General features: G+C 36.7%; 20 non-coding genes across 20 annotated transcripts; all 20 read left to right on the top strand.

The window, feature by feature from the left end:
* Window positions 1-759: 759 nt before the first annotated feature.
* Window positions 760-831, top strand: TRNAD-GUC (transfer RNA aspartic acid (anticodon GUC)). Its single transcript has one exon. It is a non-coding gene; the product is annotated as a tRNA-Asp (tRNA).
* Window positions 832-1,458: 627 nt separating this feature from the next.
* On the top strand, window positions 1,459-1,530 carry TRNAD-GUC (transfer RNA aspartic acid (anticodon GUC)). Its single transcript has one exon. It is a non-coding gene; the product is annotated as a tRNA-Asp (tRNA).
* A 611-nt stretch (window positions 1,531-2,141) lies between these two features.
* Window positions 2,142-2,213, top strand: TRNAD-GUC (transfer RNA aspartic acid (anticodon GUC)). Its single transcript has one exon. It is a non-coding gene; the product is annotated as a tRNA-Asp (tRNA).
* A 633-nt stretch (window positions 2,214-2,846) lies between these two features.
* Window positions 2,847-2,918, top strand: TRNAD-GUC (transfer RNA aspartic acid (anticodon GUC)). The gene has a single exon. It is a non-coding gene; the product is annotated as a tRNA-Asp (tRNA).
* Window positions 2,919-3,545: 627 nt separating this feature from the next.
* On the top strand, window positions 3,546-3,617 carry TRNAD-GUC (transfer RNA aspartic acid (anticodon GUC)). Its single transcript has one exon. It is a non-coding gene; the product is annotated as a tRNA-Asp (tRNA).
* A 627-nt stretch (window positions 3,618-4,244) lies between these two features.
* TRNAD-GUC (transfer RNA aspartic acid (anticodon GUC)) lies at window positions 4,245-4,316 on the top strand. Its single transcript has one exon. It is a non-coding gene; the product is annotated as a tRNA-Asp (tRNA).
* Window positions 4,317-4,951: 635 nt separating this feature from the next.
* On the top strand, window positions 4,952-5,023 carry TRNAD-GUC (transfer RNA aspartic acid (anticodon GUC)). Its single transcript has one exon. It is a non-coding gene; the product is annotated as a tRNA-Asp (tRNA).
* A 625-nt stretch (window positions 5,024-5,648) lies between these two features.
* TRNAD-GUC (transfer RNA aspartic acid (anticodon GUC)) lies at window positions 5,649-5,720 on the top strand. Its single transcript has one exon. It is a non-coding gene; the product is annotated as a tRNA-Asp (tRNA).
* A 627-nt stretch (window positions 5,721-6,347) lies between these two features.
* Window positions 6,348-6,419, top strand: TRNAD-GUC (transfer RNA aspartic acid (anticodon GUC)). The gene has a single exon. It is a non-coding gene; the product is annotated as a tRNA-Asp (tRNA).
* A 611-nt stretch (window positions 6,420-7,030) lies between these two features.
* Window positions 7,031-7,102, top strand: TRNAD-GUC (transfer RNA aspartic acid (anticodon GUC)). The gene has a single exon. It is a non-coding gene; the product is annotated as a tRNA-Asp (tRNA).
* Window positions 7,103-7,729: 627 nt separating this feature from the next.
* TRNAD-GUC (transfer RNA aspartic acid (anticodon GUC)) lies at window positions 7,730-7,801 on the top strand. The gene has a single exon. It is a non-coding gene; the product is annotated as a tRNA-Asp (tRNA).
* A 631-nt stretch (window positions 7,802-8,432) lies between these two features.
* On the top strand, window positions 8,433-8,504 carry TRNAD-GUC (transfer RNA aspartic acid (anticodon GUC)). The gene has a single exon. It is a non-coding gene; the product is annotated as a tRNA-Asp (tRNA).
* A 631-nt stretch (window positions 8,505-9,135) lies between these two features.
* TRNAD-GUC (transfer RNA aspartic acid (anticodon GUC)) lies at window positions 9,136-9,207 on the top strand. Its single transcript has one exon. It is a non-coding gene; the product is annotated as a tRNA-Asp (tRNA).
* Window positions 9,208-9,848: 641 nt separating this feature from the next.
* TRNAD-GUC (transfer RNA aspartic acid (anticodon GUC)) lies at window positions 9,849-9,920 on the top strand. The gene has a single exon. It is a non-coding gene; the product is annotated as a tRNA-Asp (tRNA).
* Window positions 9,921-10,547: 627 nt separating this feature from the next.
* On the top strand, window positions 10,548-10,619 carry TRNAD-GUC (transfer RNA aspartic acid (anticodon GUC)). Its single transcript has one exon. It is a non-coding gene; the product is annotated as a tRNA-Asp (tRNA).
* A 611-nt stretch (window positions 10,620-11,230) lies between these two features.
* On the top strand, window positions 11,231-11,302 carry TRNAD-GUC (transfer RNA aspartic acid (anticodon GUC)). Its single transcript has one exon. It is a non-coding gene; the product is annotated as a tRNA-Asp (tRNA).
* Window positions 11,303-11,935: 633 nt separating this feature from the next.
* TRNAD-GUC (transfer RNA aspartic acid (anticodon GUC)) lies at window positions 11,936-12,007 on the top strand. The gene has a single exon. It is a non-coding gene; the product is annotated as a tRNA-Asp (tRNA).
* Window positions 12,008-12,634: 627 nt separating this feature from the next.
* On the top strand, window positions 12,635-12,706 carry TRNAD-GUC (transfer RNA aspartic acid (anticodon GUC)). The gene has a single exon. It is a non-coding gene; the product is annotated as a tRNA-Asp (tRNA).
* A 627-nt stretch (window positions 12,707-13,333) lies between these two features.
* TRNAD-GUC (transfer RNA aspartic acid (anticodon GUC)) lies at window positions 13,334-13,405 on the top strand. The gene has a single exon. It is a non-coding gene; the product is annotated as a tRNA-Asp (tRNA).
* A 635-nt stretch (window positions 13,406-14,040) lies between these two features.
* Window positions 14,041-14,112, top strand: TRNAD-GUC (transfer RNA aspartic acid (anticodon GUC)). Its single transcript has one exon. It is a non-coding gene; the product is annotated as a tRNA-Asp (tRNA).
* Window positions 14,113-14,402: the final 290 nt, after the last annotated feature.

The raw sequence follows: 14,402 nt of genomic DNA on the forward strand, positions 1-14,402 counted from the left end.
TTGATCGAGGGCATGCCTTAACCCCAGGGAGATGAGCACTGTTTAACTGAAGCCAATAAGTCCTCGTTAGTATAGTGGTCAGTATCCCCGCCTGTCACGTGGGAGACCGGGGTTCAATTCCCCGACGGGGAGGAGATTCCTTTTATTCACACAATTAAATAAAATGATGTACTTTCTAACATTGTAAAATATATCTGTCATTATCCTTGCCTATTCCGATTGAGAAAAAAGGTTGAATTCACTGATGGCCAAAATGCTTACTGATGTGTTAACTGAAATTCAGAATATGCTCTGAATATTTCAGCATGCACAGGCGTACCATCAAAACCAATTTACGTCTACAATCTGTTGGAAAATGAGATGAAGCAGTGGTGAATCCTAGGCCGCTGTTCCACTCGATTGGCACGATTTACAAGTAGAATGACTGCTTTTGGTTAGTAGTGACCCCTGGTGGCTAATAGTTATAAGCTGCAAATGGTAAAGTGAGCTGATTATATATATATATATATATATAAATATATATATTGATGAATAGAAAGATAGCTAGATAGACAGATCGATAGATATTTATTTCAATGAAATAATTTCTTCATAAAACTAATTGTTTTTGGCTAGGAATTTCTGTATTGTAATAATTTAGGAAAAAAGATTACTTGTCCTAACCAAAAGCAGCAATTCTGCCTATTACAATACTGAGAATTGATCGAGGGCATGCCTTAACCCCAGGGAGGTGAGCACTGTTTAACTGAAGCCAATAAGTCCTCGTTAGTATAGTGGTCAGTATCCCCGCCTGTCACGCGGGAGACCGGGGTTCAATTCCCCGACGGGGAGGAGATTCCTTTTATTCACACAATTAAATAAAATGATGTACTTTCTAACATTGTAAAATATATCTGTCATTATCCTTGCCTATTCCGATTGAGAAAAAAGGTTGAATTCACTGATGGCCAAAATGCTTACTGATGTGTTAACTGAAATTCAGAATATGCTCTGAATATTTCAGCATGCACAGGCGTACCATCAAAACCAATTTACGTCTACAATCTGTTGGAAAATGAGATGAAGCAGTGGTGAATCCTAGGCCGCTGTTCCACTCGATTGGCACGATTTACAAGTAGAATGACTGCTTTTGGTTAGTAGTGACCCCTGGTGGCTAATAGTTATAAGCTGCAAATGGTAAAGTGAGCTGATTATATATATATATATATATATAAATATATATATTGATGAATAGAAAGATAGCTAGATAGACAGATCGATAGATATTTATTTCAATGAAATAATTTCTTCATAAAACTAATTGTTTTTGGCTAGGAATTTCTGTATTGTAATAATTTAGGAAAAAAGATTACTTGTCCTAACCAAAAGCAGCAATTCTGCCTATTACAATACTGAGAATTGATCGAGGGCATGCCTTAACCCCAGGGAGATGAGCACTGTTTAACTGAAGCCAATAAGTCCTCGTTAGTATAGTGGTCAGTATCCCCGCCTGTCACGCGGGAGACCGGGGTTCAATTCCCCGACGGGGAGGAGATTCCTTTTATTCACACAATTAAATAAAATGATGTACTTTCTAACATTGTAAAATATATCTGTCATTATCCTTGCCTATTCCGATTGAGAAAACAGGTTGAATTCACTGATGGCCAAAATGCTTACTGATGTGTTAACTGAAATTCAGAATATGCTCTGAATATTTCAGCATGCACAGGCGTACCATCAAAACCAATTTACGTCTACAATCTGTTGGAAAATGAGATGAAGCAGTGGTGAATCCTAGGCCGCTGTTCCACTCGATTGGCACGATTTACAAGTAGAATGACTGCTTTTGGTTAGTAGTGACCCCTGGTGGCTAATAGTTATAAGCTGCAAATGGTAAAGTGAGCTGATTATATATATATATATATTGATGAATAGAAAGATAGCTAGATAGACAGATCGATAGATATTTATTTCAATGAAATAATTTCTTCATAAAACTAATTGTTTTTGGCTAGGAATTTCTGTATTGTAATAATTTAGGAAAAAAGATTACTTGTCCTAACCAAAAGCAGCAATTCTGCCTATTACAATACTGAGAATTGATCGAGGGCATGCCTTAACCCCAGGGAGGTGAGCACTGTTTAACTGAAGCCAATAAGTCCTCGTTAGTATAGTGGTCAGTATCCCCGCCTGTCACGCGGGAGACCGGGGTTCAATTCCCCGACGGGGAGGCGATTCCTTTTATTCACACAATTAAATAAAATGATGTACTTTCTAACATTGTAAAATATATCTGTCATTATCCTTGCCTATTCCGATTGAGAAAAAAGGTTGAATTCACTGATGGCCAAAATGCTTACTGATGTGTTAACTGAAATTCAGAATATGCTCTGAATATTTCAGCATGCACAGGCATACCATCAAAACCAATTTACGTCTACAATCTGTTGGAAAATGAGATGAAGCAGTGGTGAATCCTAGGCCGCTGTTCCACTCAATTGGCACGATTTACAAGTAGAATGACTGCTTTTGGTTAGGAGTGACCCCTGGTGGCTAATAGTTATAAGCTGCAAATGGTAAAGTGAGCAGATTATATATATATATATATATATATATATAAATATATATATTGATGAATAGAAAGATAGCTAGATAGACAGATCGATAGATATTTATTTCAATGAAATAATTTCTTCATAAAACTAATTGTTTTTGGCTAGGAATTTCTGTATTGTAATAATTTAGGAAAAAAGATTACTTGTCCTAACCAAAAGCAGCAATTCTGCCTATTACAATACTGAGAATTGATTGAGGGCATGCCTTAACCCCAGGGAGATGAGCACTGTTTAACTGAAGCCAATAAGTCCTCGTTAGTATAGTGGTCAGTATCCCCGCCTGTCACGCGGGAGACCGGGGTTCAATTCCCCGACGGGGAGGAGATTCCTTTTATTCACACAATTAAATAAAATGATGTACTTTCTAACATTGTAAAATATATCTGTCATTATCCTTGCCTATTCCGATTGAGAAAAAAGGTTGAATTCACTGATGGCCAAAATGCTTACTGATGTGTTAACTGAAATTCAGAATATGCTCTGAATATTTCAGCATGCACAGGCGTACCATCAAAACCAATTTACGTCTACAATCTGTTGGAAAATGAGATGAAGCAGTGGTGAATCCTAGGCCGCTGTTCCACTCGATTGGCACGATTTACAAGTAGAATGACTGCTTTTGGTTAGTAGTGACCCCTGGTGGCTAATAGTTATAAGCTGCAAATGGTAAAGTGAGCTGATTATATATATATATATATATATAAATATATATATTGATGAATAGAAAGATAGCTAGATAGACAGATCGATAGATATTTATTTCAATGAAATAATTTCTTCATAAAACTAATTGTTTTTGGCTAGGAATTTCTGTATTGTAATAATTTAGGAAAAAAGATTACTTGTCCTAACCAAAAGCAGCAATTCTGCCTATTACAATACTGAGAATTGATCGAGGGCATGCCTTAACCCCAGGGAGGTGAGCACTGTTTAACTGAAGCCAATAAGTCCTCGTTAGTATAGTGGTCAGTATCCCCGCCTGTCACGCGGGAGACCGGGGTTCAATTCCCCGACGGGGAGGAGATTCCTTTTATTCACACAATTAAATAAAATGATGTACTTTCTAACATTGTAAAATATATCTGTCATTATCCTTGCCTATTCCGATTGAGAAAAAAGGTTGAATTCACTGATGGCCAAAATGCTTACTGATGTGTTAACTGAAATTCAGAATATGCTCTGAATATTTCAGCATGCACAGGCGTACCATCAAAACCAATTTACGTCTACAATCTGTTGGAAAATGAGATGAAGCAGTGGTGAATCCTAGGCCGCTGTTCCACTCGATTGGCACGATTTACAAGTAGAATGACTGCTTTTGGTTAGTAGTGACCCCTGGTGGCTAATAGTTATAAGCTGCAAATGGTAAAGTGAGCTGATTATATATATATATATATATATAAATATATATATTGATGAATAGAAAGATAGCTAGATAGACAGATCGATAGATATTTATTTCAATGAAATAATTTCTTCATAAAACTAATTGTTTTTGGCTAGGAATTTCTGTATTGTAATAATTTAGGAAAAAAGATTACTAGTCCTAACCAAAAGCAGCAATTCTGCCTATTACAATACTGAGAATTGATCGAGGGCATGCCTTAACCCCAGGGAGATGAGCACTGTTTAACTGAAGCCAATAAGTCCTCGTTAGTATAGTGGTCAGTATCCCCGCCTGTCACGCGGGAGACCGGGGTTCAATTCCCCGACGGGGAGGAGATTCCTTTTATTCACACAATTAAATAAAATGATGTACTTTCTAACATTGTAAAATATATCTGTCATTATCCTTGCCTATTCCGATTGAGAAAAAAGGTTGAATTCACTGATGGCCAAAATGCTTACTGATGTGTTAACTGAAATTCAGAATATGCTCTGAATATTTCAGCATGCACAGGCGTACCATCAAAACCAATTTACGTCTACAATCTGTTGGAAAATGAGATGAAGCAGTGGTGAATCCTAGGCCGCTGTTCCACTCGATTGGCACGATTTACAAGTAGAATGACTGCTTTTGGTTAGTAGTGACCCCTGGTGGCTAATAGTTATAAGCTGCAAATGGTAAAGTGAGCTGATTATATATATATATATATATATATATATATAAATATATATATTGATGAATAGAAAGATAGCTAGATAGACAGATCGATAGATATTTATTTCAATGAAATAATTTCTTCATAAAACTAATTGTTTTTGGCTAGGAATTTCTGTATTGTAATAATTTAGGAAAAAAGATTACTTGTCCTAACCAAAAGCAGCAATTCTGCCTATTACAATACTGAGAATTGATCGAGGGCATGCCTTAACCCCAGGGAGATGAGCACTGTTTAACTGAAGCCAATAAGTCCTCGTTAGTATAGTGGTCAGTATCCCCGCCTGTCACGCGGGAGACCGGGGTTCAATTCCCCGACGGGGAGGAGATTCCTTTTATTCACACAATTAAATAAAATGATGTACTTTCTAACATTGTAAAATATATCTGTCATTATCCTTGCCTATTCCGATTGAGAAAAAAGGTTGAATTCACTGATGGCCAAAATGCTTACTGATGTGTTAACTGAAATTCAGAATATGCTCTGAATATTTCAGCATGCACAGGCGTACCATCAAAACCAATTTACGTCTACAATCTGTTGGAAAATGAGATGAAGCAGTGGTGAATCCTAGGCCGCTGTTCCACTCGATTGGCACGATTTACAAGTAGAATGACTGCTTTTGGTTAGTAGTGACCCCTGGTGGCTAATAGTTATAAGCTGCAAATGGTAAAGTGAGCTGATTATATATATATATATATATAAATATATATATTGATGAATAGAAAGATAGCTAGATAGACAGATCGATAGATATTTATTTCAATGAAATAATTTCTTCATAAAACTAATTGTTTTTGGCTAGGAATTTCTGTATTGTAATAATTTAGGAAAAAAGATTACTTGTCCTAACCAAAAGCAGCAATTCTGCCTATTACAATACTGAGAATTGATCGAGGGCATGCCTTAACCCCAGGGAGGTGAGCACTGTTTAACTGAAGCCAATAAGTCCTCGTTAGTATAGTGGTCAGTATCCCCGCCTGTCACGCGGGAGACCGGGGTTCAATTCCCCGACGGGGAGGAGATTCCTTTTATTCACACAATTAAATAAAATGATGTACTTTCTAACATTGTAAAATATATCTGTCATTATCCTTGCCTATTCCGATTGAGAAAAAAGGTTGAATTCACTGATGGCCAAAATGCTTACTGATGTGTTAACTGAAATTCAGAATATGCTCTGAATATTTCAGCATGCACAGGCGTACCATCAAAACCAATTTACGTCTACAATCTGTTGGAAAATGAGATGAAGCAGTGGTGAATCCTAGGCCGCTGTTCCACTCGATTGGCACGATTTACAAGTAGAATGACTGCTTTTGGTTAGTAGTGACCCCTGGTGGCTAATAGTTATAAGCTGCAAATGGTAAAGTGAGCTGATTATATATATATATATATATATAAATATATATATTGATGAATAGAAAGATAGCTAGATAGACAGATCGATAGATATTTATTTCAATGAAATAATTTCTTCATAAAACTAATTGTTTTTGGCTAGGAATTTCTGTATTGTAATAATTTAGGAAAAAAGATTACTTGTCCTAACCAAAAGCAGCAATTCTGCCTATTACAATACTGAGAATTGATCGAGGGCATGCCTTAACCCCAGGGAGATGAGCACTGTTTAACTGAAGCCAATAAGTCCTCGTTAGTATAGTGGTCAGTATCCCCGCCTGTCACGCGGGAGACCGGGGTTCAATTCCCCGACGGGGAGGAGATTCCTTTTATTCACACAATTAAATAAAATGATGTACTTTCTAACATTGTAAAATATATCTGTCATTATCCTTGCCTATTCCGATTGAGAAAACAGGTTGAATTCACTGATGGCCAAAATGCTTACTGATGTGTTAACTGAAATTCAGAATATGCTCTGAATATTTCAGCATGCACAGGCGTACCATCAAAACCAATTTACGTCTACAATCTGTTGGAAAATGAGATGAAGCAGTGGTGAATCCTAGGCCGCTGTTCCACTCGATTGGCACGATTTACAAGTAGAATGACTGCTTTTGGTTAGTAGTGACCCCTGGTGGCTAATAGTTATAAGCTGCAAATGGTAAAGTGAGCTGATTATATATATATATATATTGATGAATAGAAAGATAGCTAGATAGATAGATCGATAGATATTTATTTCAATGAAATAATTTCTTCATAAAACTAATTGTTTTTGGCTAGGAATTTCTGTATTGTAATAATTTAGGAAAAAAGATTACTTGTCCTAACCAAAAGCAGCAATTCTGCCTATTACAATACTGAGAATTGATCGAGGGCATGCCTTAACCCCAGGGAGGTGAGCACTGTTTAACTGAAGCCAATAAGTCCTCGTTAGTATAGTGGTCAGTATCCCCGCCTGTCACGCGGGAGACCGGGGTTCAATTCCCCGACGGGGAGGCGATTCCTTTTATTCACACAATTAAATAAAATGATGTACTTTCTAACATTGTAAAATATATCTGTCATTATCCTTGCCTATTCCGATTGAGAAAAAAGGTTGAATTCACTGATGGCCAAAATGCTTACTGATGTGTTAACTGAAATTCAGAATATGCTCTGAATATTTCAGCATGCACAGGCGTACCATCAAAACCAATTTACGTCTACAATCTGTTGGAAAATGAGATGAAGCAGTGGTGAATCCTAGGCCGCTGTTCCACTCGATTGGCACGATTTACAAGTAGAATGACTGCTTTTGGTTAGTAGTGACCCCTGGTGGCTAATAGTTATAAGCTGCAAATGGTAAAGTGAGCTGATTATATATATATATATATATATAAATATATATATTGATGAATAGAAAGATAGCTAGATAGACAGATCGATAGATATTTATTTCAATGAAATAATTTCTTCATAAAACTAATTGTTTTTGGCTAGGAATTTCTGTATTGTAATAATTTAGGAAAAAAGATTACTTGTCCTAACCAAAAGCAGCAATTCTGCCTATTACAATACTGAGAATTGATCGAGGGCATGCCTTAACCCCAGGGAGATGAGCACTGTTTAACTGAAGCCAATAAGTCCTCGTTAGTATAGTGGTCAGTATCCCCGCCTGTCACGCGGGAGACCGGGGTTCAATTCCCCGACGGGGAGGAGATTCCTTTTATTCACACAATTAAATAAAATGATGTACTTTCTAACATTGTAAAATATATCTGTCATTATCCTTGCCTATTCCGATTGAGAAAAAAGGTTGAATTCACTGATGGCCAAAATGCTTACTGATGTGTTAACTGAAATTCAGAATATGCTCTGAATATTTCAGCATGCACAGGCGTACCATCAAAACCAATTTACGTCTACAATCTGTTGGAAAATGAGATGAAGCAGTGGTGAATCCTAGGCCGCTGTTCCACTCGATTGGCACGATTTACAAGTAGAATGACTGCTTTTGGTTAGTAGTGACCCCTGGTGGCTAATAGTTATAAGCTGCAAATGGTAAAGTGAGCTGATTATATATATATATATATATATATATAAATATATATATTGATGAATAGAAAGATAGCTAGATAGACAGATCGATAGATATTTATTTCAATGAAATAATTTCTTCATAAAACTAATTGTTTTTGGCTAGGAATTTCTGTATTGTAATAATTTAGGAAAAAAGATTACTTGTCCTAACCAAAAGCAGCAATTCTGCCTATTACAATACTGAGAATTGATCGAGGGCATGCCTTAACCCCAGGGAGATGAGCACTGTTTAACTGAAGCCAATAAGTCCTCGTTAGTATAGTGGTCAGTATCCCCGCCTGTCACGCGGGAGACCGGGGTTCAATTCCCCGACGGGGAGGAGATTCCTTTTATTCACACAATTAAATAAAATGATGTACTTTCTAACATTGTAAAATATATCTGTCATTATCCTTGCCTATTCCGATTGAGAAAAAAGGTTGAATTCACTGATGGCCAAAATGCTTACTGATGTGTTAACTGAAATTCAGAATATGCTCTGAATATTTCAGCATGCACAGGCGTACCATCAAAACCAATTTACGTCTACAATCTGTTGGAAAATGAGATGAAGCAGTGGTGAATCCTAGGCCGCTGTTCCACTCGATTGGCACGATTTACAAGTAGAATGACTGCTTTTGGTTAGTAGTGACCCCTGGTGGCTAATAGTTATAAGCTGCAAATGGTAAAGTGAGCTGATTATATATATATATATATATATATATAAATATATATATTGATGAATAGAAAGATAGCTAGATAGACAGATCGATAGATATTTATTTCAATGAAATAATTTCTTCATAAAACTAATTGTTTTTGGCTAGGAATTTCTGTATTGTAATAATTTAGGAAAAAAGATTACTTGTCCTAACCAAAAGCAGCAATTCTGCCTATTACAATACTGAGAATTGATCGAGGGCATGCCTTAACCCCAGGGAGATGAGCACTGTTTAACTGAAGCCAATAAGTCCTCGTTAGTATAGTGGTCAGTATCCCCGCCTGTCACGCGGGAGACCGGGGTTCAATTCCCCGACGGGGAGGAGATTCCTTTTATTCACACAATTAAATAAAATGATGTACTTTCTAACATTGTAAAATATATCTGTCATTATCCTTGCCTATTCCGATTGAGAAAAAAGGTTGAATTCACTGATGGCCAAAATGCTTACTGATGTGTTAACTGAAATTCAGAATATGCTCTGAATATTTCAGCATGCACAGGCGTACCATCAAAACCAATTTACGTCTACAATCTGTTGGAAAATGAGATGAAGCAGTGGTGAATCCTAGGCCGCTGTTCCACTCGATTGGCACGATTTACAAGTAGAATGACTGCTTTTGGTTAGTAGTGACCCCTGGTGGCTAATAGTTATAAGCTGCAAATGGTAAAGTGAGCTGATTATATATATATATATATATATATATATATATATATAAATATATATATTGATGAATAGAAAGATAGCTAGATAGACAGATCGATAGATATTTATTTCAATGAAATAATTTCTTCATAAAACTAATTGTTTTTGGCTAGGAATTTCTGTATTGTAATAATTTAGGAAAAAAGATTACTTGTCCTAACCAAAAGCAGCAATTCTGCCTATTACAATACTGAGAATTGATCGAGGGCATGCCTTAACCCCAGGGAGGTGAGCACTGTTTAACTGAAGCCAATAAGTCCTCGTTAGTATAGTGGTCAGTATCCCCGCCTGTCACGCGGGAGACCGGGGTTCAATTCCCCGACGGGGAGGAGATTCCTTTTATTCACACAATTAAATAAAATGATGTACTTTCTAACATTGTAAAATATATCTGTCATTATCCTTGCCTATTCCGATTGAGAAAAAAGGTTGAATTCACTGATGGCCAAAATGCTTACTGATGTGTTAACTGAAATTCAGAATATGCTCTGAATATTTCAGCATGCACAGGCGTACCATCAAAACCAATTTACGTCTACAATCTGTTGGAAAATGAGATGAAGCAGTGGTGAATCCTAGGCCGCTGTTCCACTCGATTGGCACGATTTACAAGTAGAATGACTGCTTTTGGTTAGTAGTGACCCCTGGTGGCTAATAGTTATAAGCTGCAAATGGTAAAGTGAGCTGATTATATATATATATATATATATAAATATATATATTGATGAATAGAAAGATAGCTAGATAGACAGATCGATAGATATTTATTTCAATGAAATAATTTCTTCATAAAACTAATTGTTTTTGGCTAGGAATTTCTGTATTGTAATAATTTAGGAAAAAAGATTACTTGTCCTAACCAAAAGCAGCAATTCTGCCTATTACAATACTGAGAATTGATCGAGGGCATGCCTTAACCCCAGGGAGATGAGCACTGTTTAACTGAAGCCAATAAGTCCTCGTTAGTATAGTGGTCAGTATCCCCGCCTGTCACGCGGGAGACCGGGGTTCAATTCCCCGACGGGGAGGAGATTCCTTTTATTCACACAATTAAATAAAATGATGTACTTTCTAACATTGTAAAATATATCTGTCATTATCCTTGCCTATTCCGATTGAGAAAACAGGTTGAATTCACTGATGGCCAAAATGCTTACTGATGTGTTAACTGAAATTCAGAATATGCTCTGAATATTTCAGCATGCACAGGCGTACCATCAAAACCAATTTACGTCTACAATCTGTTGGAAAATGAGATGAAGCAGTGGTGAATCCTAGGCCGCTGTTCCACTCGATTGGCACGATTTACAAGTAGAATGACTGCTTTTGGTTAGTAGTGACCCCTGGTGGCTAATAGTTATAAGCTGCAAATGGTAAAGTGAGCTGATTATATATATATATATATTGATGAATAGAAAGATAGCTAGATAGACAGATCGATAGATATTTATTTCAATGAAATAATTTCTTCATAAAACTAATTGTTTTTGGCTAGGAATTTCTGTATTGTAATAATTTAGGAAAAAAGATTACTTGTCCTAACCAAAAGCAGCAATTCTGCCTATTACAATACTGAGAATTGATCGAGGGCATGCCTTAACCCCAGGGAGGTGAGCACTGTTTAACTGAAGCCAATAAGTCCTCGTTAGTATAGTGGTCAGTATCCCCGCCTGTCACGCGGGAGACCGGGGTTCAATTCCCCGACGGGGAGGCGATTCCTTTTATTCACACAATTAAATAAAATGATGTACTTTCTAACATTGTAAAATATATCTGTCATTATCCTTGCCTATTCCGATTGAGAAAAAAGGTTGAATTCACTGATGGCCAAAATGCTTACTGATGTGTTAACTGAAATTCAGAATATGCTCTGAATATTTCAGCATGCACAGGCATACCATCAAAACCAATTTACGTCTACAATCTGTTGGAAAATGAGATGAAGCAGTGGTGAATCCTAGGCCGCTGTTCCACTCAATTGGCACGATTTACAAGTAGAATGACTGCTTTTGGTTAGGAGTGACCCCTGGTGGCTAATAGTTATAAGCTGCAAATGGTAAAGTGAGCAGATTATATATATATATATATATATATATATAAATATATATATTGATGAATAGAAAGATAGCTAGATAGACAGATCGATAGATATTTATTTCAATGAAATAATTTCTTCATAAAACTAATTGTTTTTGGCTAGGAATTTCTGTATTGTAATAATTTAGGAAAAAAGATTACTTGTCCTAACCAAAAGCAGCAATTCTGCCTATTACAATACTGAGAATTGATTGAGGGCATGCCTTAACCCCAGGGAGATGAGCACTGTTTAACTGAAGCCAATAAGTCCTCGTTAGTATAGTGGTCAGTATCCCCGCCTGTCACGCGGGAGACCGGGGTTCAATTCCCCGACGGGGAGGAGATTCCTTTTATTCACACAATTAAATAAAATGATGTACTTTCTAACATTGTAAAATATATCTGTCATTATCCTTGCCTATTCCGATTGAGAAAAAAGGTTGAATTCACTGATGGCCAAAATGCTTACTGATGTGTTAACTGAAATTCAGAATATGCTCTGAATATTTCAGCATGCACAGGCGTACCATCAAAACCAATTTACGTCTACAATCTGTTGGAAAATGAGATGAAGCAGTGGTGAATCCTAGGCCGCTGTTCCACTCGATTGGCACGATTTACAAGTAGAATGACTGCTTTTGGTTAGTAGTGACCCCTGGTGGCTAATAGTTATAAGCTGCAAATGGTAAAGTGAGCTGATTATATATATATATATATATATAAATATATATATTGATGAATAGAAAGATAGCTAGATAGACAGATCGATAGATATTTATTTCAATGAAATAATTTCTTCATAAAACTAATTGTTTTTGGCTAGGAATTTCTGTATTGTAATAATTTAGGAAAAAAGATTACTTGTCCTAACCAAAAGCAGCAATTCTGCCTATTACAATACTGAGAATTGATCGAGGGCATGCCTTAACCCCAGGGAGGTGAGCACTGTTTAACTGAAGCCAATAAGTCCTCGTTAGTATAGTGGTCAGTATCCCCGCCTGTCACGCGGGAGACCGGGGTTCAATTCCCCGACGGGGAGGAGATTCCTTTTATTCACACAATTAAATAAAATGATGTACTTTCTAACATTGTAAAATATATCTGTCATTATCCTTGCCTATTCCGATTGAGAAAAAAGGTTGAATTCACTGATGGCCAAAATGCTTACTGATGTGTTAACTGAAATTCAGAATATGCTCTGAATATTTCAGCATGCACAGGCGTACCATCAAAACCAATTTACGTCTACAATCTGTTGGAAAATGAGATGAAGCAGTGGTGAATCCTAGGCCGCTGTTCCACTCGATTGGCACGATTTACAAGTAGAATGACTGCTTTTGGTTAGTAGTGACCCCTGGTGGCTAATAGTTATAAGCTGCAAATGGTAAAGTGAGCTGATTATATATATATATATATATATAAATATATATATTGATGAATAGAAAGATAGCTAGATAGACAGATCGATAGATATTTATTTCAATGAAATAATTTCTTCATAAAACTAATTGTTTTTGGCTAGGAATTTCTGTATTGTAATAATTTAGGAAAAAAGATTACTAGTCCTAACCAAAAGCAGCAATTCTGCCTATTACAATACTGAGAATTGATCGAGGGCATGCCTTAACCCCAGGGAGATGAGCACTGTTTAACTGAAGCCAATAAGTCCTCGTTAGTATAGTGGTCAGTATCCCCGCCTGTCACGCGGGAGACCGGGGTTCAATTCCCCGACGGGGAGGAGATTCCTTTTATTCACACAATTAAATAAAATGATGTACTTTCTAACATTGTAAAATATATCTGTCATTATCCTTGCCTATTCCGATTGAGAAAAAAGGTTGAATTCACTGATGGCCAAAATGCTTACTGATGTGTTAACTGAAATTCAGAATATGCTCTGAATATTTCAGCATGCACAGGCGTACCATCAAAACCAATTTACGTCTACAATCTGTTGGAAAATGAGATGAAGCAGTGGTGAATCCTAGGCCGCTGTTCCACTCGATTGGCACGATTTACAAGTAGAATGACTGCTTTTGGTTAGTAGTGACCCCTGGTGGCTAATAGTTATAAGCTGCAAATGGTAAAGTGAGCTGATTATATATATATATATATATATATATATATAAATATATATATTGATGAATAGAAAGATAGCTAGATAGACAGATCGATAGATATTTATTTCAATGAAATAATTTCTTCATAAAACTAATTGTTTTTGGCTAGGAATTTCTGTATTGTAATAATTTAGGAAAAAAGATTACTTGTCCTAACCAAAAGCAGCAATTCTGCCTATTACAATACTGAGAATTGATCGAGGGCATGCCTTAACCCCAGGGAGATGAGCACTGTTTAACTGAAGCCAATAAGTCCTCGTTAGTATAGTGGTCAGTATCCCCGCCTGTCACGCGGGAGACCGGGGTTCAATTCCCCGACGGGGAGGAGATTCCTTTTATTCACACAATTAAATAAAATGATGTACTTTCTAACATTGTAAAATATATCTGTCATTATCCTTGCCTATTCCGATTGAGAAAAAAGGTTGAATTCACTGATGGCCAAAATGCTTACTGATGTGTTAACTGAAATTCAGAATATGCTCTGAATATTTCAGCATGCACAGGCGTACCATCAAAACCAATTTACGTCTACAATCTGTTGGAAAATGAGATGAAGCAGTGGTGAATCCTAGGCCGCTGTTCCACTCGATTGGCATGATTTACAAGTAGAAT

Source organism: Lissotriton vulgaris, chromosome 1_1 (genome assembly GCF_964263255.1).
Source record: "Lissotriton vulgaris chromosome 1_1, aLisVul1.2, whole genome shotgun sequence".
NCBI lineage: Eukaryota > Metazoa > Chordata > Amphibia > Caudata > Salamandridae > Lissotriton > Lissotriton vulgaris.